At 46.1% G+C, this 22,601-nt stretch overlaps 1 long non-coding RNA gene across 2 annotated transcripts; it reads right to left on the bottom strand.

Moving 5' to 3' along the window:
* Window positions 1-246: 246 nt before the first annotated feature.
* LOC144591341 (uncharacterized) lies at window positions 247-21,109 on the bottom strand. Of its 2 annotated transcripts, none has more exons than XR_013546789.1 (4): window positions 21,016-21,109; window positions 20,080-20,185; window positions 3,064-3,167; window positions 247-329 (listed from the first exon to the last, which is right to left on the bottom strand). It is a non-coding gene; the product is annotated as an uncharacterized LOC144591341 (long non-coding RNA). The 2 variants fall into 2 exon arrangements; XR_013546790.1 differs by having other exon boundaries at window positions 3,064-3,184.
* Window positions 21,110-22,601: the final 1,492 nt, after the last annotated feature.

The following is a 22,601-nucleotide window of genomic DNA, read 5'->3' on the forward strand; positions in this document are numbered from 1 at the left end:
CAATTGGTGATGTCTTCTTACCTGATTCTGCAGAGGTGCTGCTACCTGGGATGGAGGGAGATGAGACCACCTGCAACCTCCTCAGTCCCGGGGACTCTACCGTGAGTGTTGACAGACTCAGCGACAGCTCGCTGACTACCTTCCACATCCACTTCACGAGTGAATAACTGCAGGGCTGGATAACAGTGCAGCCGATGTGGGTTTGGGGAAAACATGCAAAGCAGACAAACCAACACCTATTCTGTGTCTGTGGAATGAAGAGTCCATTGTTTCCCGTCGACTTCCTCTAACAACCGCAGATCAGTGAAGGGTCAGCACTGAGCAGGGGGCTGCAATTGTAACAGACAAATGTATTAGAGAGGAAATGCACTGTAGGTCCTGTATAAATCCTGCCTAATGACCAGCTGACCATTACTACACAGGGGGCCATACTGGAACAGAAATGGAGATGTGTTAACAGAGGGAATAGTTGTAGTATAAACACTGCTAGTGGACTGAGTATTGGAAATGTAATGGACAGTGCGGGCTAGAGAGGGTGCAGCCACAGAATAAATCCCAGCCACGTTAGTACTGGGTCAGTATGTGACACTGAGCTGTCTATATGGGAACAGGAACAGAGAGGAAATAGGAGAGAATTTTATCAGATTTATTCTCCACTCCAGCATCATCCCACATGGCAGCGTTGAGCTGTGTGGTGGATCTACAGTGAACAGAGAGGGCTGCAAAAGGAAACTGGCAGGATCATTCCTGTTGTACTAAAACATGTTGCATCAGATATTGGTGTCTGTGCTCCGGTCCCAGAACAGACAGTAAACAGGACATTGGCAGCTGAAGCACAACTACGCATGCAAACAGACTCTTTGGCCCAACCCCCGTTTGCCTCTGCCTGACCATAATTATCCCTCTAATCCTTTCCGATCCATGAACCTGTCCAAAAGGCTTTTAAATGTCATAATTGTTCCTGCCTTGACCACTTCTGGCAATTCATTCCATACATCCATCACCCTCTGTATGAATAAAACTGTCTCTTACGTCCTATTTAAATCTTTCCCTGCTCACATTAGGACATTGAATAGCACATCACAGAAACAACCCTATGGCCCACAATCTCTATGCCGAATGCAGCACGATAAAAGTAATCATATCTCCTTGCAAAAGATATTATAGAGGTATATAAAATCATGAGGGCAATAAGTAGGGTAAACGTGCGTGGTCTTTTCCCAAGTGTTGGGGAATCAAGAACCAGTGGACATAGGTTTAAGTTAAGAGGGGAAAAAATTAACAGGAACCTGGGAGCAATTTTTTCACTCAGAGGATGGTGGGTAAATGCAACATGCTGCCCGTGGATGTAGTTGATGCAGGACTATAACGGTATTAAAAAGATACTTGGACAGGTACATGGAAAGGTTTAGAAGGAAATGGGCCAATGGGACTACCTAAACTAGGGGATCTTAGCCGACATTAATGAATTGGGCCGAAGGGTTTTTTCCCTGCTGCATAACGACATATGATCAATATCCCTCCATTCCCTGCAGGTCCACGAGCCTATCTGTAAACCTCTCCGATGCCACTATTGTATCTGCTTCCTCACCACCCATGGCAGGATGTTCCAGGCACCCATCACCCTGTGTAAAAAAACTAAACTACACATCTACGTTAAACTTTGTCTCTCTCACCTTAAATCTATTCCCTCAAGTGTTTGACAATTTCGCTTTGGGAAAGAAGGTCTAACTGACTAGTCTCTCTATACCTCTCGTAACTTTATATACTTCTATCAGCTATCCTCTCCTTGTAGGTAATAGCCCATAATCCAGCCAGACATTAAACCCATGGCCTCCAGCTTTAGTCAGCCTATAGAGGCCTCCAACCTCTGCCTAGGTAAAATGAATGCAAGCATCAATCTTATCGATGCCCCTTGTAATTTAATAAACCTCGGCAAGGTCACCCCACAGCCTCCTTCACTCCAAAAAAGAAACAGCCCCACGCATCCAAGCTCTCCTCACATCTTGAGCACTCCTGTCCCGGCAACATCCTTCTGCAGCCTCTCTATCTCAATCACATTCTTCCAATAACATGGTGACCAGAAATGCACATGATACTCATGTAGACTCACTAATGTTCTATCCAGGTGTAACGTGATGCCCTAACCCTTCACTCAATGTCCTGTCCAATGAAGGCAACAACGCCATATGCCTTCTTCACACTGTAAATGACAGGACCCAGGAGAGTAACACTGTAAATGACAGGGCCCAGGAGTGCAAGTAACACTGTAAATGACAGGGCCCAGGAGTTTAACACTGTATGGAGGATGGTGATGGCAGAGGCTATCACAACATTTCAGAAGTATCTAGATGAGCACTTGAATCACCAAGGCCTAGAAGGTGACAGATCATATGTTGATATCTGGGAATGATATAAATTGATACTTAATGATCAGTATGGACAAGGTGAACTGAATGCCTTGTATCCGTGCTGTATGACACTTTGACTCTTATCAGTTGAAGCCTGGGGCAGATCAGTTATGATTGCATTGACACAGGGCAGGCAATCTACTTTTGTCCCTGTTTTGCTGTGTTCCTGTGAGAAGACACTGAGTGATCTTGGCAGTCATTGATGGAGGATTCTAATTCAATGATAAACATTGCAGCGGTGGAACAGCAGAAAAGGACACAGGAAATTCACTCCTTGGTCGAGCAGGCCAGAACTTTATAACTCGGAGTGCAGAAAGATGAGGGGTGATATTATATAGGTGTATCATTTCATGAGAGGAATACATAGTATAAATGCAGTCTTTTACCCAGAGTAGGGGAATCAAAACCAGAGGCCATGGATTGAAGGTGAGGGGGAAAAGATTGAATAAGAAGGAACCTGAGGGGCAACATTTTTTTTTAAATGCAAAGGGTGGTAGGTATATGGAACGAGCTGCCAGTGGAGGTAATTGAGACAGCTACTTTCACAACAAGTACATGGATAGGATAGGTCGGCGTGGACATGTTGGGCCAAAAGGCTTGTTTCCACACTGTATGACTCTATGACTCTCCCAGTCCGAGCTTCCTCTCTCACCTCAGCCTTGTTTCCATCCATTGCTGAATGTTCCTGTGACTTTTCCCCGGCCGTTTTCTCTCCCTCAGGCATGGAGAGTCCATTGTTCTCAGTCAGTGAGCTTCCTAAAACAAACACAATACTAAGAAGCATCATTGGACAGAGGGCTCTGACTATTGGATCTTTAATGGATAGAGGATGTTGAAGAATATCTACTGGACACGTCCATACAACACCACGGGCAATGCAATGGATCTTCTATAATTTTAATGGATCAATATAATCGAACTGCCCACCAAAGAAGTGTCCAATCCAACCAACACCAATTCCATGCTTAAAAATGTCACCAACTCCTCCCACGCTTCTTCATCTGATCCCAGTACACTGAGCATCCATTGCAGTCCCCAATTAGTTACCCAACCTGCCTTTGAATACTTGCACACACAAGAACCGCGCCAGTGGATATGCAATGTACATAGAGCATTGGATAGAAAACCTCCACAGGGCAATCGCTGTGCCAGACATTGGTCACTGGGCTCGGGATCAGTAACGGGCAAAAGGCACACAGGGCCTGCGCAGCTGAAGACAAAGCCATTAATTGTGAAGCTGTCAAATTTGTGGATAACAGGTCAGAATTAGAATGGCCGAGAGAGCCAACCACTGAAGGTAATGGTGGGGCATATGTAATAGGAAGGGGCAAGGCCATGGAAGGCATTTAAAACCAGGTTATGAATTTTATGACCAGGATCAGCAATAACAGGTGAATGAGATTGGTGCAAATTGGGAAATAGGGAAAATTCTGCCTTTGCTTTCAAACTGTAATAAATAAACTTTCCGTTTCTCTCCCCTTTCACTGCCCCCTAACACTGTCTGCAACTCAAACACCTCCTTCTTATGCCCATTAGTTTGTCTCTCTCACTCTGTGTCTCTCCAGCTGTTGTCTCTTTCATGCCTTCTCCCCTCACTGCCCATTGGGCCCATCGAGCCAGCACCACCATTCAATATAATCATGGCTGATCATTCTCAATCAGTACCCCGTTCCTGCCTTCTCCCCATACCCCCTGACTCCGCTATCCTTAAGAGCTCTATCTAGCTCTCTCTTGAAAGCATCCGGAGAATTGGCCTCCACTGCCTTCTGAGGCGGAGAATTCCACAGATTTACAACTCTCTGACTGAAAAAGTTTTTCCTCATCTCCATTCTATATGGCCTACCCCTTTTTCTTAAACTGTGGCCCCTAGTTCTGGACTCCCCCAACATTGGGAACATGTTTCCTGCCTCCAACGTGTCCAATCCCTTAATAATTTTATATGTTTCAATAAAATCCCTTCATCCTTCTAAATTCCAGTGTGTGCAAGCCTAATTTGCATCTGTGGCCTTTCACAAAATGTTACCTGTGCCCGATATGAAAAGTACTTTGTTTTCCTTCTAGATGTTTCTTGTTACAAACAGGATTGTGGGAATGGTGGCAAATTAATCTGCAGTGCTTCCATTGGAAATGTTATGATGGCAGATTTGAATTTGGTATACAGAAACAAGTATTTAAGCCCTTCCACTCAAACTCCTATGAAAACTGCCTCTATCTGTCCATTCCCTCCTCCTATCCCTATCCCCACCCCTCAGCCACTCTCCTTTTCCATAAATTCTCGTTTCCTTGTCGCTCAATTTGCATCTGAGCCCTTTCATCAATGGTTACCTGATTCCTTTGTGTGAAAAGTCCCTTCTTCTCAGTCTATGTATTTCCTGGTAAAAACACGGATGATAGAGCAGGGAAGTTAACCCATTAGTAATGTAGTGGTTGCAAAAACAAGGGTGTTTTGTATGGAAGTTACTGCAGAGGAACAGGCCATTCAGCCCAACAACATTGACTTGTTTTATACTGCACACCAACATCCTGCAATGTGGAAGCACTGTGCACTCAGCTGTGTCGTGGGACTGCAGTGAACAGAGGGGACTGGACAAGGAACATCCACACAATCATTCCTCATTCACGAAAAATTACATCAGTTTATCTAAAGATCTGAATTGGAGGCAGCCATATATCTTGGACCATTAAAAATTATGGAGAGTACTGCAACGAGGGAGACAGATGGGACCACTAAACGGTTTGAAAATCAGCATGAGAACATCATGACTGAGCTCAACACAGAGGAAATAGTGGAACAAGACTTAGCGCAATGAATTATTTATGTCCCTGCATAGAAACAGGTCGTTCTGCCCAGCAGCTCCATGACATGTTTTACATTCTACATCAACCTCCTGTAACGTGGCAGCTCTGGACACTCAGCTGTGTGGTAGAACTACAGTAACAGAGAGGACTGGGAAAGGAACATCCACAAAATCATTTGTTTTGCACATTGGTGTCAGTGCTCGAGAACTATGATGAGCAGACATCACATGGGGCCTTGGCAGCTGCAAAACAGCCAAAACTAGAAAATGGTGTTGGGACTTTTGAGTTTAAAGGGAGACAATGGATAAGCTGTCTATTTTCCCTAGAGCAAGGATAAAACCTGAGCAGTGTCTTTATGGAGGTTTATAAAATTGAGGAATGTTAGTAAGTTGTATAGTCACAATCTCTTTCTCCGGATAAAAGTCATAGGTTTAAGGAGTGACACATTTTTCAGAGCATGGTGAGTATATGGAATGAGCAGCCAGAGGAAGTGGTTGAGGCATGTACAATTATCATGTATTAAATAAATTTGAAGAGCAACTTGGACAATAAAGATGTAGAGAGAGACACAACAAACTGCATATTCTGCAATTCTGACCAAAACTCCAAGTGCTGGAAGAGCTCAGCAGGTCAAGCAGCATTGTGGAGGGAATGGACAGGCGATGTTTCATGTCAGGCCCCCTCTTCAGACTCAGACCACCATCTGTCCATTCCCTCTACAGATGCTATCTGTCCGGTTGTGTTGCTCCAACACTTCGAGGAACACTTGCTCAGGGATATAGGTAAACCACTGATGTGTTGGGCCAAAGTGCTGTTCAACTCTCTGCCAGCTATGAAAACATTAAATGTGCAGATGAGTAGCTAAGATATATCAGATGCAGCACAGAATAGATTGCAGAGATAAGGAGGAGTAAGACCAGAGAGGGAACTGAAAATCATAAGATGTTGTCACTGACCCTTCAAGGTACCACAGAATGTCTCTGTCTGTCTTCCCATAAAGCCTCTTACTTAATCTCATACTTTTCAGTTGTTAATATTGCCCAATGTGCAACGACTGGTGTTTTTTTTGTCAGAAGTGAAGAATCCTCTATTCTTGCTTTGCAACCGGCATCTCACAAACATGATATCAGGAATGGGTAAGAATGATTGAAGGAGTGAGTCCATTGGATCGTCAATGGAACCGAAAACTGGAAAGAATTATTTAGAATTTACCACACAGGAATGTCCAGTTCAGGCCAAAATCACAGCCATGCCATGTGCCCATCCCAGCTTGCTGCAATCACGCAATGCTGTTCCTGTCAAAATTAACATCATCGTTCCTAACATTACGTACTTTACAACACTCTCATAGCTCAGTGTCCAACATTAATAGTGTGCGTTCCTAGGGAGGGATGTACCTTTTCTCTGGATGTTTATTATCCAATCCATTCTATATATTATATTCCAGTACACAGAGGGCCAACATTAGCTCACTGCTGGTGTGGGAGGAAATTATCCTGCAGATGATGCCTCTCTCACACTCATGTCTTCTGATTCACCATCTCTGCTCACTGTGCACCAGCCCCCCACTCCCTCTCCTGCCTTACCCAGCTGTGCTCCTCCCAAAACAAGGCATCTTAGACAGACACAGATCGAGAGAATGGGTTTAAACCGGGCGAACGGAACTTAATGAAAAACAATGCGAGGTTAAGCACTTGTGTGAAGTATGAAAAGGCAATAAAAATTAAAAGTGGGTGGAGTGCAGACAGATCGAGGTGTTCTTGTGCACGAGACACCTGACAGTCGACATGAAGGTGCGACAAACGTCAGGAACGTAAGCAGCACATTGGGGTTTATTGCAAGCGGGGTTGGAGATGAAAATACAGTTGAAGTTTAGCCATACCTGAAATACTATGTGCGATGTTGGTCTCGTTATTTAACAGTATATTTGCATTGAAAATAGCCCAAATGAGATTAACTCACCTAATTTCAGGGATAAAGCTTTTATACTACCACAAATGTCTAAAAGTGTTGGTTTGTGTTGTTTGGAGTTGACAAGGATGCGGGATGAGGGGTGAACCACACACGGTCCCACAGCGGCAGAACAGTGTAGTTGTTGGGACAGAGTCAGAGATAAACAGCGTGGAAACAGGACCTTTGAGTGCACACCAACCATCCTTTAAAAAAAATCCTACCCTCAACTATGTTACTCTCCCCCATTTTATCTTTGGGCTTTTTTTGTTTTTCACTAATATTGTTTTTATTAATGAACTGAATATGTATTTGTTTTTATGTTATCGTTTAGACGTATTATGGTACTGCAAATAAGAATTTAATTGCGCCGTTTCGGTAAATATGTTACAATCTCTCCCATCTCCCTTCTGCTATTCCCCCATCCTCTCCCCCCACCCCCTTTCCCACTGCCTCTTCCCATTCTACCCACCAAAATTGCTCCATTCGCCACAACACAGAACAATGTAAAAGATAGAATTAAAAGAAAGTACCATCAATGATGTTTTGGGAGCTGAGAGGAAACCCACAAGATCAAAGGGAGAATGTGTAAATTCCACACAGTCAGCACCCGAGGTCTTGTTCGATGCCAGATGATGGGAGAGCCGAAGCAGCAGCTATATTAGTGTAAGAAAATAACTGCAGATGCTGGTACAAATCGAAGGTATTTATTCAAAAAATGCTGGAGTAACTCAGCAGGTCAGGCAGCATCTCTGGAGAGAAGGAATGGGTGACGTTTCAGGTCGAGACCCTTCTTCAGACTGATGTCAGGGGGGCGGGACAAAGGAAGGATATAGCTGGAGACAGGAAGATAGAGGGAGAACTGGGAAAGGGGAGGGGAAGAGAGGGACAGAGGAACTATCTAAAGTTGGAGAAGTCAATGTTCATACCGCTGGACTGCAGGCAGCCCAAGTGAAATCTCCCCTCATCCTCCTACGTTCCATGTAACAAAGACCCAGCCTACTCAACCTCTCCCTTTAGCTCACACCCTCTAGTCCTGGCAACATCCTCTGAACCCTTTCAAGCTTGACAATATTTTTCCTATAACATGGTGCCCAGAAATGAACACAATATTCCAAATGCGGTCTCACCAAGGTCTCCTTCAACTGCAACATGACCTCCCAACTTCTCATATTTCGCTTGGGCAGCTTGCAGCCCAGCGGTATGAACATTGACTTCTCCAACTTTAGATAGTTCCTCTGTCCCTCTCTTCCCCTCCCCCTTCCCAGTTCTCCCTCTATCTTCCTGTCTCCACCTATATCCTTCCTTGTCCCGCCCCCCTGATATCAGTCTGAAGAAGGGTCTCGACCCCAAACGTCACCCATTCCTTCTCTCCTGAGATGCTGCCTGACCTGTTCAGCAGCTATATCAGCTGCACCACTGTGAGATGTTTTGAACAAGGCTATTTAAGAAGGGAATTATTGAAAAAGACAGCAAGAATAAATCAGGGAACTATAGAACAGTGGGTCTGACATCAGTGGCACAGAGGTTATTTGAGAGAAGTTGGAGGGACTGGATCTACCAGCATTTGGACAGGCATGGACATTCTCAAGGGGAGGGTGATTGCTGTGCATGTTGGCACCAATGACATTAGGAAAATGGAAAAGGTCCCGCAAAATTAATATACGTAGTTAGGCAAATGGTTCAAAAGCAGGACCTCCAGTATCACATGCTAATGAGGGCAAGTACAAGAAATTTGGACAGATAAATGTGTGGCTGAGGAGTTGTTGCAGGGGGTAGGGATTTAGATTTTTGAGCCATTGGAATCTCTTCTGAGGCAGAGGTAATCCATACAAGAAGGACGGGTTACACTTGAACTGAAGACCAACCAATATCCTGGCAGGAATGTTTGCTGCTGGTAGTCGGGTGGGTTCAAATTAAAATTGCTGGGTGGAGGGGGGGGGGTTCATTGCAGAACTGAGAGAACTGAGGCAGGTGAGCGGCTGGAACTAGGTACGGAAGGTGATAAAGAAAGCTCACTCGGCGGGATAGCACAGCAGGAAGCAACGTTGGACTGTTGTGAATTTGTGGAATCACCCAGAGAGCAGAGAATTTGTGGAATCACCCAGAGAGCAGAGAATTTGTGAATTTGTGGAATTCTCTGCCACAGAAGGTACTGTAGGCAAATTCACTGGAAGAATGTAAAAGAGAGCTCTTGGGGCTAGTGGAATCAAAGGCTAAGGGGAGAAGGCAGGCATGGGTTAGAGTCATAGAGTGATACATTATGGAAATAGGCTCTTCGGCCCAACTCTCCCACACCGACCAACAATGTCCCAGCTACCTTAGTCCCACTTGCCTGCACTTGGGTCCATAACTCTCCAAACCTGTCCTATCCATGTACCTGTCCAACTGTTTCTTAAATGATGGGATAGGTCCAGCCTCAACTACCGCCTCTGGCACTCACCACTCTCTGCGTGAAAAAATAACTCCTCACATTCCTATTAAATCTTTTCCCCTTCACCTTCAACCTATGTCCTCTGATCCTTGATTCCCCTACTCTGGGTAAAAGATTATGTGCATCGACCCGATCTATTCCTCTCATGATTTTGTGTACCTCTATAACATCTCCCCTCATCCTCCTACGCTCCATGGAACAAAGTGACTGGTCTCTCATCTGCCTCAGTTCTCTCAGTTCTGCAATGAACCCCCCCCCCCTCCACCCAGCAATTTTAATTTAAACCCACCCGACTACCATGACTGGAACAAAGACCCAGCCTACTCAACCTCTCCCTTTAGCTCACACCCTCTAGTCCTGGCAACATCCTCTGAACCCTTTCAAGCTTGACAATATCTTTCCTATAACATGGTGCCCAGAACTGAACACAATATTCTAAATGCGGTCTCACCAAGGTCTTCAACTGCAACATGACCTCCCAACTTCTATTCTCAATACTCTGACTGATGAACGCCAAAGTGCCAAAAGCCTTTTTGACCACTTTATCTACCTGCGACTCGACGTTCAAGGAACCATGCACTTGTACTCCTAGATCCCTCTGCTCTACAACACTACCCAGAGGCTTACCATTTATTGTGTAGGTCCTGCTCTTGTTCGACAACCCAAAATGCAACACCTCACACTTCTCTGTATTAAATTCAATCAACCATTCTTCCACCCACATGGCCAATCGTTCCAGATCCTGCTGCAATCGTTCACAACCATCTTCACTATCTGCAAAACCACTAACTTTTGTATCATCAGCAAACTTGCTGATCTTGTCCTGTATGTTCTCATCCAAATTATTGAGGTAGATGACAAACAGTAACGGGCCCAGCACCGAACCGTGTGGCACACCACCAGTCACAGGCCTCCATTCTGAGAAGCAACCTTCCACCATCACCCTCTGCTTCCTGATTAGTGATAACTTCCAGGTTACTGATTGTGGATGATCAGCCATGATCCCAATGAATGGCAGTGCTGGCTCAAAGGGCCGAATGGCCTTATCCTGCACGTATTTTCTATGTTTCTTTGTTTCTATTTAATTGCATTTTTTTTAATGCAAGAGGCCTGATGGGCAAGACTTGGATAGGTACATGCGACTGGGACATTTTAAACATTACAAAAACATCGCTAAGAGAGGTACAGAACTGGCAGCTTAATGATCTCGGGTACAGGTGCGAGAGGTACAAGATAGAGGTGGGGGTAAAAGAGGAGGGGATGGTGCTCGATTGATTAAGAAGAATGTCACAGCGGCACGGTAGCGCAGCGGTAGAGTTGCTGCTTTACAGCGAATGCAGCGCCGGAGACTCAGGTTCGATCCTGACTACGGGTGCTGCACTGTAAGGAGTTTGTACGTTCTCCCCGTGACCTGCGTGGGTTTTCTCCGAGATCTTCGGTTTCCTCCCACACTCCAAAGACGTACAGGTATGTAGGTTAATTGGCTGGGTAAATGTAAAAATTGTCCCTAGTGGGTGTAGGATAGTGTTAATGTACGGGGATCACTGGGCGGCACGGACTTGGAGGGCCGAAAAGGCCTGTTTCCGGCTGTATATATATGATATGATAGTAATCAGATGACATTTCTGATGGGTCTTGCAGTGAGGTTATAGGGGTGGAGCTGAGAAATAAAAAACAGATGATTGGCACGTTGGGAGTGTACTATGGACAATAGGTGCAGGAGGAGGCCATTCGGCCCTTCGAGCCAGCACCGCCATTCAATGTGATCATGGCTGATCATTCTCAATCAGTACCCCATTCCTGTCTTCTCCCCATACCCCCCCCGATAAGATCTCCTCTATCCTTAAGAGCTCTATCAGCCCTCTCTTGAATGCATTCAGAGAATTGGCCTCCACTGCCTTCTGAGGCAGAGAATTCCAGATTCACAACTCTCTGACTGAAAAAGTTTTTCCTCATCTCAGTTCTTAATGGCCTACCCCTTATTCTTAAACTGTGGCCCCTTGTTCTCGACTCCCCCAACATTGGGAATATGTTTCCTGCCTCTAACGTGTCCAACCCCTTAATAATCTTATACGTTTCAATAAGATCTCCTCTCATCCTTCTAAATTCGAATGTATACAAGCCTAGTCGCTCCAGTCTTTCAACATATGATAGTCCCGCCATTCCGGGAATTAACCTAGTAAACCTACGCTGCACGCCCTCAATAGCAAGAATATCCTTCCTATAGGCCCTTAAATAGTCAAAGGGAAATATAAGAACAAATGTGCGAGGAGATTTCCGACAGCTGATTAATAGGGTCACCACCATCGGCAATTTTAACTTTCCCAATATAGACTGGGACTGGCAGAGTGTCAAGGGCTGCGATGGGGTGGAATTTGTCAAATGAATTCAGGAAAGTTTCTTCAAGTAATACAGTGCATTCAGAAAGTATTCAGACCCCTTCACTTTTTCCACATTTTGCTCTGTTACAGCCTTATTTTAAAATGGATTAAATGCATTTTTGTTATCACCAATCTACACACAATACCCCAGAATAAAAAAGCGAAAACGGGTGTTTTGAAATTTTTGAAAAGTAATTAAAAAGAAATAACTGAAATATCATATTTACATAAGTATTCAGACCCTTTGCTATGACACTCAAAATTGAGCTTTTGTCAATAGTCAATAGTCAATAGTCGTTTATTTGTTACATACACATAAATGTGTAGTAAAATGAAACATTACCCGCAGTTGAACAATAAGACCAATAACATTAATCAATAAAATTGCAATAACACATACAATCACAACTAACACCAAACAAAAAGAAACATCCATCACAGTGAGTCTCCTCCAGTCCCTTCTCACTGTGATGGAAGGCCAAAAATGTCTTTTTCTCTTCCCTGCCGTCTTCTCCCGCGGTCAGGCTGTTGGAGTTGCCACGTCGGGGCGGTCGGGGCTCCCGATATTGAAGCCCCCGCCGGGCGGTGAAAGGTCCACGGCCTATTCCAGGCCGCGCCGGATGGTGAAAGGTCCGTGGCGGGCCGACCCAAGCCCCGCGATTCGGGGCGGGCGAACACGCTGCCTCTGCCGCTGCCGGAGCTCCCGATGTCGGCCCCCATCCAGGGGCCTGCGGGCTTCCGACGTCCACGCGGCCCGCGCCGGAGCCTCCGGAGATGAGTCGCAGCCGTGCCCGCAGCATCCGCAGGCAGCCAGCACCGCAGGTGGTGAGTCTGGGCCGCGGGCTCTGCGAACCAGAGCCCCAGGTGGTCCCAGGTGCATGGCCGGTGGTAGGCCGCAACGGGAACGGAGACACGATACAGAACAAAGGTCGCGTCTCCGTTCTGGAGAGAGAATGTTACAGTTCCCGTTCCCTCCCACCCCACCCCCCCAAAAACATAACATACAACACTACATCATATTAAAACTACAATTCAGACAAAAACAACAAAAAACACAAAAGACAGACGGACTGCAGGCAAGCCGCAGCTGCGACGGCAGCGCTGGCTCCTCCCTGTTCATCCTGTTTCTATTGATTATCCTCAAGATGTTTCTACAACTTGACTGGAGTCCACCAGTGGTAAATTAAACTGATTGGACATGACTTGGAAAGGCATACACCTATCTACATAAGGTCCCACAGTTGACAGTGCATGTCAGAGTAAAAACCAAGCCATGAAGACGATGGAATTGTCCGTAGACGTCTGAGACAGGAGTGTGTTGAGACATAGATATGGGGAAGGGTATAAAACAATTTCTGCAGCATTGCAGGTCCCGAAAAGCATAGTGGCCTCCATCATTCTTAAATGGAAGAACTTTGGAACTACCAGGACTCTTCATCGAGCTGGCCGCCTGGCTAAACTAAGCAACCGGGGAGAAGGGCCTTGGTCAGGGAGGTGACCAAGAACCCAATAGTCACCCTAACAGAGCTCCAGAGTTCCTCTGTGAAGATGGGAGAATTTTCTAGAAGGACAACTATATCTGCAGCACTCCACCAATCAGGCCTTTATGGTTGAATGGCCAGACGGAAGCCACTCCTCAGTAAAAGGCACATGATAGCCCGCTTGGAGTTTGCCAAAAGGCACCTAAAACACTCTCAGACCATGAGAAACATGATTCTCTGGTCTGATGAAACCAAGATTGAAATCTTTGGCCTGAATGCCAAGCGGCACCACTCATCACCTGACCAATACCATATCTACGGTGAAGCATGGTGGTGGCAGCATCATGCTGTGAGGATGCTTTTCAGTGGCAGGACCTGGGAGACTAGTCAATAGACAATAGGTGCAGGAGTAGGCCATTCGGCCCTTCGAGCCAGCACTGCCTTTCAATGTGATCATGGCTGATCATTCACAATCAGTACCCCGTTCCTGCCTTCTCCCCATCCCCCCTGTCTCCGCTATCATTAAGTGTTCTATCAAGCTCTCTCTTGAAAGCATCCAGAGAATTGGCCTCCACTGAGGCAGAGAATTCCGCAGATTTACAACTCTCTGACTGAAAAGGTTTTTCCTCGCCTCCGTTCTAAATGGCCTACCCCTTATTCTTAAACTGTGGCCCCTAGTTCTGGACTCCCCCAACATTGGGAACATGTTTCCTGCCTCTAGCGTGTCCAATCCCTTAATAATCTTATATGTTTCAATAGTCAGGATCGAGGGAAAGATGAACGGAGCAAAGTACAGAGAGATCCTTGATGAAAAGCTGCTCCAGAGTGTTCTGGACCTCAGACTGGGGCGGATGTTCACCTTCTAACAGGACAATGACCCTAAGCACACTGCCAAGACAACGTAGCAGTGGCTTTGTGACAAGTCTGTGAATGTCCTTGAGTGGACCAGCCAGAGCCCGGACCTGAATCCGATCGAACATCTCTGGATGAACCTGAAAATGGGCTCTCCCCATCCAACCTGACAGAGCTTGAGAGGATCTGCAGAGAAGAATGGGAGAAATTACCCAAATACAGGTGTGCCAAGCTTGTAGCGTCATACCTAAGAAGACTTGAGGCCTCAACAAAGTACTGAATAAAGGGTCTGAATACTTATGTGAATGTGATATATCAGTTATTTCTTTTTCATTACTTTACAAAAATTTCTAAACACCTGTTTTTGCTTTTTTATTATGAGGTATTTATGATTTAAAAAATGAATTTAATCCATTTTAAAGTAAGGCTGTAACATAGCAAAATGTGGAAAAAGTGAAGGGGTCCGAATACTTTCTGAATGCACTGTATGTAGAGGCCACTATTGGAGAGGGCAAAGCTTGATCTTCTCTTTGGAAATTGGGACAGGCAAGTGCCTGAAATGTCAGTGGATGAGCGTTTTAGGGCCAGTGGCTACAGTTCTATTAGCATTAAAATAGTTATGGATAAAGAGAGGGTGGGCCCACAGTTAAAATTCTAAATTGGGACTAGTGTAACTTTGATGGTATGAGACAGGAACTTGCTCAAGTTGATGGAGTAGGTTGTTTGCAGGCAAAGGAACATCTGGAAAGTGGAATGCTTTTAAAACTGTGATGGCATGAGCTCAGAGCATGCATGTTCCAATTCGAGCAAAGGGCAAGGCAGGTGGGAGTAAGGAAGCCTGCATGATCGGAGAAATTGAGCCTCTGGTCTGGAAAAAGGAGGCATAGAACTTGCATAGGCAGCTGGGATCAAGTGTAACCCTGCAGAGGTTTCGGGAAAATCAGGAGGGCAAAAAATAGGGAAATAATATTAAGGTAAATCTAGAGAGATTTTATGTACATTAAGATAAAGAGGGTAAATAGAGAGAGAATAGGGTCCTCCAGAAACCAAAATGGTTATCTCTGTGTGCTGCAAAGTCCTCAATTAGGACAGTCTGTAATATGGTTGAAGAGGTGCTGGATGTCCTAAGGTAATTGAAAGTACATAAACCTCCTGCAACTGATCAGACATATCCGAGAATACCGTAGGTAGCTTGAGAAGAATTGCAGGATCCCTGGCTGAGATATATGAATCATCATTAGGCATGGGTGAGGTGCCGCACGAGTGGAGGGTGGCTAATGTTGTGCCCCTATTTAAGAAGGGCTGCAAGGAAAAACCTGGGAACTATAGACCAGTAAGCCTAACATCTGTAGTTGGTAAATTACAGGGGAGGATTATGAGATAAGATATACATGCATTTGGATAGACATGGGCCGATTAGAGTCATAATCACACAGCGTGGAAACAGGCCTTTCAGTCCAACTTCCCCACGCCGACCCATATGCCCCATCAACACTAATCCTACCTGCCTGGATTTGGCCCATATCCTTCTAAACCTATCCTTACCCTGTTCAAATGTTTATTAAATGTTATGATAGTACCTGCTCAAACTACCTCCTCTGGCAGCTTGTTCCATATATCCACTACCTTTTGATGTAAAACCTAAAAAAAAAATTAAGTGAGTGGGGAAGGTTTAACAGGAACCTAACTACTCTGATTCTTGACCGATTAGGAATAGTCAGCATGGTTTTGCATATGGGAGATTCGAAATACAAATCTAATTTAGCTATTTGAAGAAGCATCTAAAAATGTTATTTACATTTTTCTATATAGTTTTCAGCAAGGAATTTGGTCAGGTTGGCTACTCTGGAAGGGAATGCTGGATAGAGAATTGGCTTCATGGAAGAAAGCTGAAGGAGATGGTGGAAAGTAGTTTTTCAGACTGGAGGCTTGTGACTAGTGGTGCGCCTCAGGGATCGGTGCTGAGTCCATATCTGTTAGTGGTTTACATCAATGATTTGGATGAGAATGTACAAGTCATGAATTGCAAGTTTGCAGATGACACTAAAGTGAGTGCTATTGCAGATAGCAAAATTCACAACAGGATCTTCATCAGCTATGTAATTGGGCTGAGGAATGGTTAATGGAGTTTAATGCAGATAGGAGCAAGGCATCATTGCATTTTGGAAAGTCAAACCAGGGGAGCATCTTCACAGAGAATGGCAGGGCCCTGGGGAGTGTTGTAGGGCAGAGGGATCTTGAAAGTGCAGGTGCTCAGTTCACTCAAAGTGGCCTCACAGGTAGATAATGTGGTCAAGAAGCCTTTAGGTACATTGGCCTTCATCAATGAGTATAAAAATTGAGATGTTATGTTACCAGTTGTACAAGTTGTTGGTAAGGCCCAATTTGAAGTATTGTGTTCAGTTTTGGTCACCCTGTTGGAGGAAGGATATTGTTAAGCTGGAAAGAATGCAAAGAAGATCGATGAAGATGTTGCCAGGACATGAGGGCCTGAGCTATAGGGTGACAAAGATAAATTGCAATACTTCAAGAAGACAGAATGGGACAGGGCTTAAAATGTTTAAAATCCACTTCATGCATTATAATAATTCTGTGCTTCAAAGAAGGTTGAAACTGAGCATGCGTAGCTGACACTGCAGTTTACTTTAGTCAGATTCTGTTCTCTGTTGTCAAAGGACAAATCGCAATCATAAAATAAAATAAGGTTGAAAGGGTAACAGGATATTTGCTTATCTGTAATGGTGTGGAATTTGGCTGTGTTTACTCTGCTGTGTTTTCGAAAGTGCGCGATGTATATTAGTTATAAGACCATTTGGAGGAAGGAAAACCTCTAAAGTGTTTGCTATAGTAAACCAAATATCAAAAGGAAAGTCTGTACACAAGAAGCAGATGAATCTTTGTTCGTTGAGCAATCTCTTAAGATTGCTCCCAGTGATCACTGTATTTGGCGCTTTTGAATTAATTCTTGATTGTATTGCCAGGTCTTTGTGTTGTGTTTTAAAGTTTGTGTTAAAGTTTTCTTTAACAAGGGGGAGCTGGGCAGGCTAGGGCTTTATTCCTTTGAGCACAGGAGGGTAAGAGGTGGTCATATGAAGGTGAATACATTATCGTCTATCTAGTCTGAGCATTTGACAGCACTGGGCCTACACTCGCCAGAGTTTAGAAAGTTGAGGGGGGGCCTCATTGAAAATTACAGAATAATGAAAGGCATAGAGTGGATGTCGAAAGCATGTTTTGGACCAGAGGTTATAGCCACAGAATGAAAGGGCACTCTTTTAGAAACGAGGTAAGGAGGAACTTCTTTAGTCAGAGGGTAGTTAATCTGTGGAACGCATTGCCACAGAGGGCAGTCAGTGGATATTTTTAAGACAGAGATAGACATTCTTGATTAGAACAAGTGTCAAGGGCTATGGGGAGAAGGCAGGAAAATGGGATTAGGAGGTAGAGATCAGTCATGATTGAATGGTGGAGTGGTCTCGATTGACTAAATGGCCCAATTCTACTCGTGTAACTTGCGAAATTTTATCCTGAGTAGGGAAATCAAGAACCAGAGGGACTTAAGTTTAATGTGAGAGGTAAAAGATTCAATAGAAATCTGAGGGCCGCATTTTCACACAGAACGAGCTGCCAGAGGAGGAGGTTAAGGCAGGTGCTGTAAAAAAATTTAAAAGACATTTGGACAGGCACTTGGATAAGAAAGGTTTAGAGGGATATGGGCCACATTCTGGCAGGTGGGACTAGTGTAGATAGGAAATCTGGTCTGGATAGCCTAGTTGAACAGAAGAGCCTGCTTCTGTGCAGTATGACTCGAGGTCGGATTGGAGATAGTCCGATAGGAGATTAGTGGGCAAAATTAGAGCACATGGTATTGGGGGTAGGGTACTGACATGGATAGAAAATTGGTTGACAGACAGAAAGCAAAGAGTGGGGATAAATGGGTCCCTTTCGGAATGGCAGGCAGTGACCAGTGGGGTACCGCAAGGTTCGGTGCTGGGACCCCAGCTATTTACGATATACATTAATGACTTAGATGAAGGGATTAAAAGTACCATTAGCAAATTTGCAGATGATACTAAGCTGGGAGGTAGTGTGAATTGTGAGGAAGATGCAATAAGGCTGCAGGGTGACTTGGACAGGTTGTGTGAGTGGGCGGATACATGGCAGATGCAGTTTAATGTAGATAAGTGTGAGGTTATTCACTTTGGAAGTAAGAATAGAAAGGCAGATTATTATCTGAATGGTGTTAAGTTAGGAAGAGGGGGTGTTCAACTAGATCTGGGTGTCCTAGTGCATCAGTCACTGAAAGGAAGCATGCAGGTACAGCAGGCAGTGAAGAAAGCCAATGGCATGTTGGCCTTCATAACAAGAGGAGTTGAGTATAGGAGCAAAGAGGTCCTTCTACAGTTGTACCGGGCCCTGGTGAGACCGCACCTGGAGTACTGTGTGCAGTTTTGGTCTCCAAATTTGAGGAAGAATATTCTTGCTATTGAGGGCGTGCAGCGTAGGTTCACCAGGTTAATTCCCGGAATGGCGGGACTGTCGTATGTTGAAAGGCTGGAGCAATTAGGCTTGTATACACTGGAATTTAGAAAGATGAGGGGGGATCTTATTGAAACATATAAGATAATTAGGGGATTGGACACATTAGAGGCAGGAAACATGTTCCCAATGTTGGGGGAGTCCAGAACAAGGGGCCACAGTTTAAGAATAAGGGGTAGGCCATTTAGAACGGAGATGAGGAAGAACTTTTTCAGTCAGAGAGTGGTGAAGGTGTGGAATTCTCTGCCTCAGAAGGCAGTGGAGGCCAGTTCGTTGGATGCTTTCAAGAGAGAGCTGGATAGAGCTCTTAAGGATAGCGGAGTGAGGGGGTATGGGGAGAAAGCAGGAACGGGGTACTGATTGAGAGTGATCAGCCATGATCACATTGAATGGCTGTGCTGGCTCGAAGGGCTGAATGGTATCCTCCTGCACCTATTGTCTATTGTCTAGTCAGCATTGCTTTATCCATGGGAAATCCTATCTCACAAACCTGACAAGCATATTTCGAAGATGAGGGTAGGACAGTGAGCAGGGCAGTTTATATGGACTCGAGAACACCATTGACAAGTTGCCATATGGTAGGCTCGCGAGGAAGGTTAGATCACATGGAATCCAAGGCAAGCTAGACAATTGGATTCAAGATTGGCTTGGAGGAAGTAGTCAATGTGTAGTTTCGGAGCACTGTTTTTCTCATTGGAGGCCTGTGACCAGTGGAGTGATGCAGAAGCTGGTGCTGTTCCACTGTTGTTTGTTATCTACATTAACAATTTGGATGACTGTGTAGCTAAATTTGTTACTGAATTTGCAAATTATGGTAATTACACCATAATTGTTCAGGCACGTTCAGGGAGAGCATGGTGATGCTAGAATTCTCCACCCTGGAGGTTAGATTGTTGATGATAGAGGTCACAGGTCTGTTTTTCAAAGATCAGGGAATGGAAAGCAATGTGCAGTTGGCACATGAGAGGGGTTGAGGCGTGGAGCAAATTGGCTCTGGTCACATTAAATAATGGGGCAGGTTTGAGGAGACAGGTGGCCTACTCTCACTTCTGCCCCTTTTGTGTTGTGGCGTAAAAGGGTAGAGTGCTTTGGGAGGTGATTCTAGGGAAGAGAGTCTAATCAGCCATGTCTGGATGATCTAAATTCAAATAGATAAAGGAAGAGGTGAGATCTTAATGAGGAGTAAGCAAGACAAAACACACACCCATTTTCCAGTCCCAGCTCCCTCTTACCTCAGCCTTCCGTGTATCTGTTGCTCTAATGTTCCCTGTGGCCTTTCACCAGACCTTGCCTCTGTCTCTGACATGTAGAGCCCATTGTTCTCGCTCTATCCGCTTCCTGAAACAAATGCAACATCAGTCAGGGAAGCGACAAATCTGGCTGCTGGAACTTTAATCAATGTTGGAATACAAAGAGGCATGCAGCACCACAAGTCCCCTTTAATTTTCCCCCTCTCACATTAAACCTACAGACCCTAGTTTCAGAACTTCACTCGATCTGTGCTCACGTGATTTTATAAACAAAAGGTCATCCCCTTAGTTTCTTCGCTTCATGGAAATCAATCCCAGCCTATCCAGCCTCTCCTTCTCACTCAAACCCTCCAATCCAGGTAAACAATCAATCTATGTTGCATCTTTTGCGGTTTACTAACACCCTTCCTGTAGCAGGGTGATCAGAACTGTACATATCACAGCAGGTGTGGTCTCCCCATGTCTTGTACATTGAGACAGGATGCTGCAGAGCGGACTAGAGACAGATGACCTCTGGTGCTGTCTGCACCCCCTTTACCTCCCTGGCCAGGCTCAGTCTCCCAGCTACAACCCCCTCCATGTCTCCCTCCTAATCTCCCCCTCCCCAGTTCCAATCCCAATGCCCCTCTGTGTCTGCCTCACGTGTCCTAAACCCTCACCATCCCCTCTGCCCCCCCCCTCGATCCTGTGCCCATCCCCCTGCCCCCTCCCCACCCGCTCCACTCCCATAACCCTTGCTATCTCCTCTCCATCCTCCTTGTTACCCCTGCGCAACCATCCTCCCCTCCAGCCCCATGCCCTCCCACCCTCCCACCCTGCCTACACCCCTCACTGCCCGTCCTTCTCCCACCCCACTCTCCCCCCACCGCTACGCCCTTCTCTCCTTCTCAGACCCCACCCTGCGCCACTCGGCCCCACCTGTCGTCTCTCCCCGCTCCATCCTCCGTCCCCTCGGGCGCTCCCTCGCTCTCCGACCGTTAAACCGCCATCCTCGCGGAGTTCGCGGTCGCCATGACGGCTTGACGTGGGGCGGGGCTTGCGATCCACCTGACGGCGTGACGTAAAGCGGGGCGGGCTCGCGATCCACCTGACGGCGTGACGTCGTTTAGACTCACGGTCTCCATAACGACGTGACGTAAACAGAGGTCCACCTGACCCTGGTTGATTCTGATTCTGGTTGATTACTGCGCAAACACCTCATAAGTGGAGATCTCGCGCAGGTCGGAGTGATAGACGAGTGATTAAATTTTGATTTATTGACAAAATGCTGGAGTAACTCAGCAGGTCAGGCAGCATCTCGGGAGAGAAGGAATGGGTGACGTTTCGGATCGAGACCCTTCTTCAGACTCGGGTTAAATTTTGAAGTGGGCCTTTTTGACCGGAGGGCTGGACTCAAGGTCTCCCTGACGACGTGACGTAAACAGGGGTCGCGGTCCACCTGACGGCTTGACGTGGGGCGGGGCTCACGGTCTCACTGACGACGTGACGTAAACAGGGGTCGCGGTCCACCTGACGGCGTGACGTGGGGCTGGACTCGGGACCACCTGAGGGCGAGACGTCTTGGGAATCTTATAGAAACGTACAAAATTCTTAAGGGGTTGGACAGGCTAGATGCAGGAAGATTGTTCCCCATGTTGGGGAAGTCCAGAACAAGGGGTCACAGTTTAAGGATAAGGGGGAAGTCTTTTAGGACCGAGATGAGAAAGTTTTTTTTCACACAGAGAGTGGTGAATCTGTGGAATTCTCTGCCACAGAGGGTAGTTGAGGCCAGTTCATTGGCTATATTTAAGGGGGAGTTAGATGCGGCCCTTGTGGCTAAAGCGATCAGGGGGTATGGAGAGAAGGCAGGTACGGGATACTGAGTTGGATGATCAGCCATGATCATATTGAATGGCTGTGCAGGCTCGAAGGGCCGAATAGCCTACTCCTGCACCTATTTTCTATGTTTCTATGAATCCCGCGGGCTACCTGACGCGTGACGTAGAGGGGAAATCCAATGGCTACCTGACACGTGACGTAGAGGGAATCTCGCGAGGAGCCCGGCCTCCGCCCCTTAGAGAGATCGGGGGGAGTGAGGAGCGGTGGGGGGGGGGGGGGGGGGCAGCTCCACCAGCCGAGTGTCCACATGGTCCTCATGTGCACCAGTGTGTATCCGCTAGCTGTGTGTCCACTGGATCCCAGTGTCCCCAGTCATGGATATGCAGTGCCAAAGTCCCATCACCTGAGTGTCCACAGGGTCCTCATGTTCACCTACTCTTTACAATGGTGAACTAAAGACCGTTGGGTGGGTGGCTGCTGGGTGCAAGTCCGACCCTGTGTCCGGATCTATGAACACAGGAGCTTTGTAGATGCTACAGGATTCCACAACCTCGCCTGTGAGTGGACGGTGGTCTTACTGTGTCAGTGGGTGCCCGGACATAGAAGCTGAGTTTTGCTCGACCGCCCGTCTCCCTGGAATCTCCCTGGAATCTCAGCCGCAGCCGCTCACCAGCCGCACGTTCCTG

This window comes from Rhinoraja longicauda, unplaced genomic scaffold (genome assembly GCF_053455715.1).
Source record: "Rhinoraja longicauda isolate Sanriku21f unplaced genomic scaffold, sRhiLon1.1 Scf000874, whole genome shotgun sequence".
Lineage (NCBI taxonomy): Eukaryota > Metazoa > Chordata > Chondrichthyes > Rajiformes > Arhynchobatidae > Rhinoraja > Rhinoraja longicauda.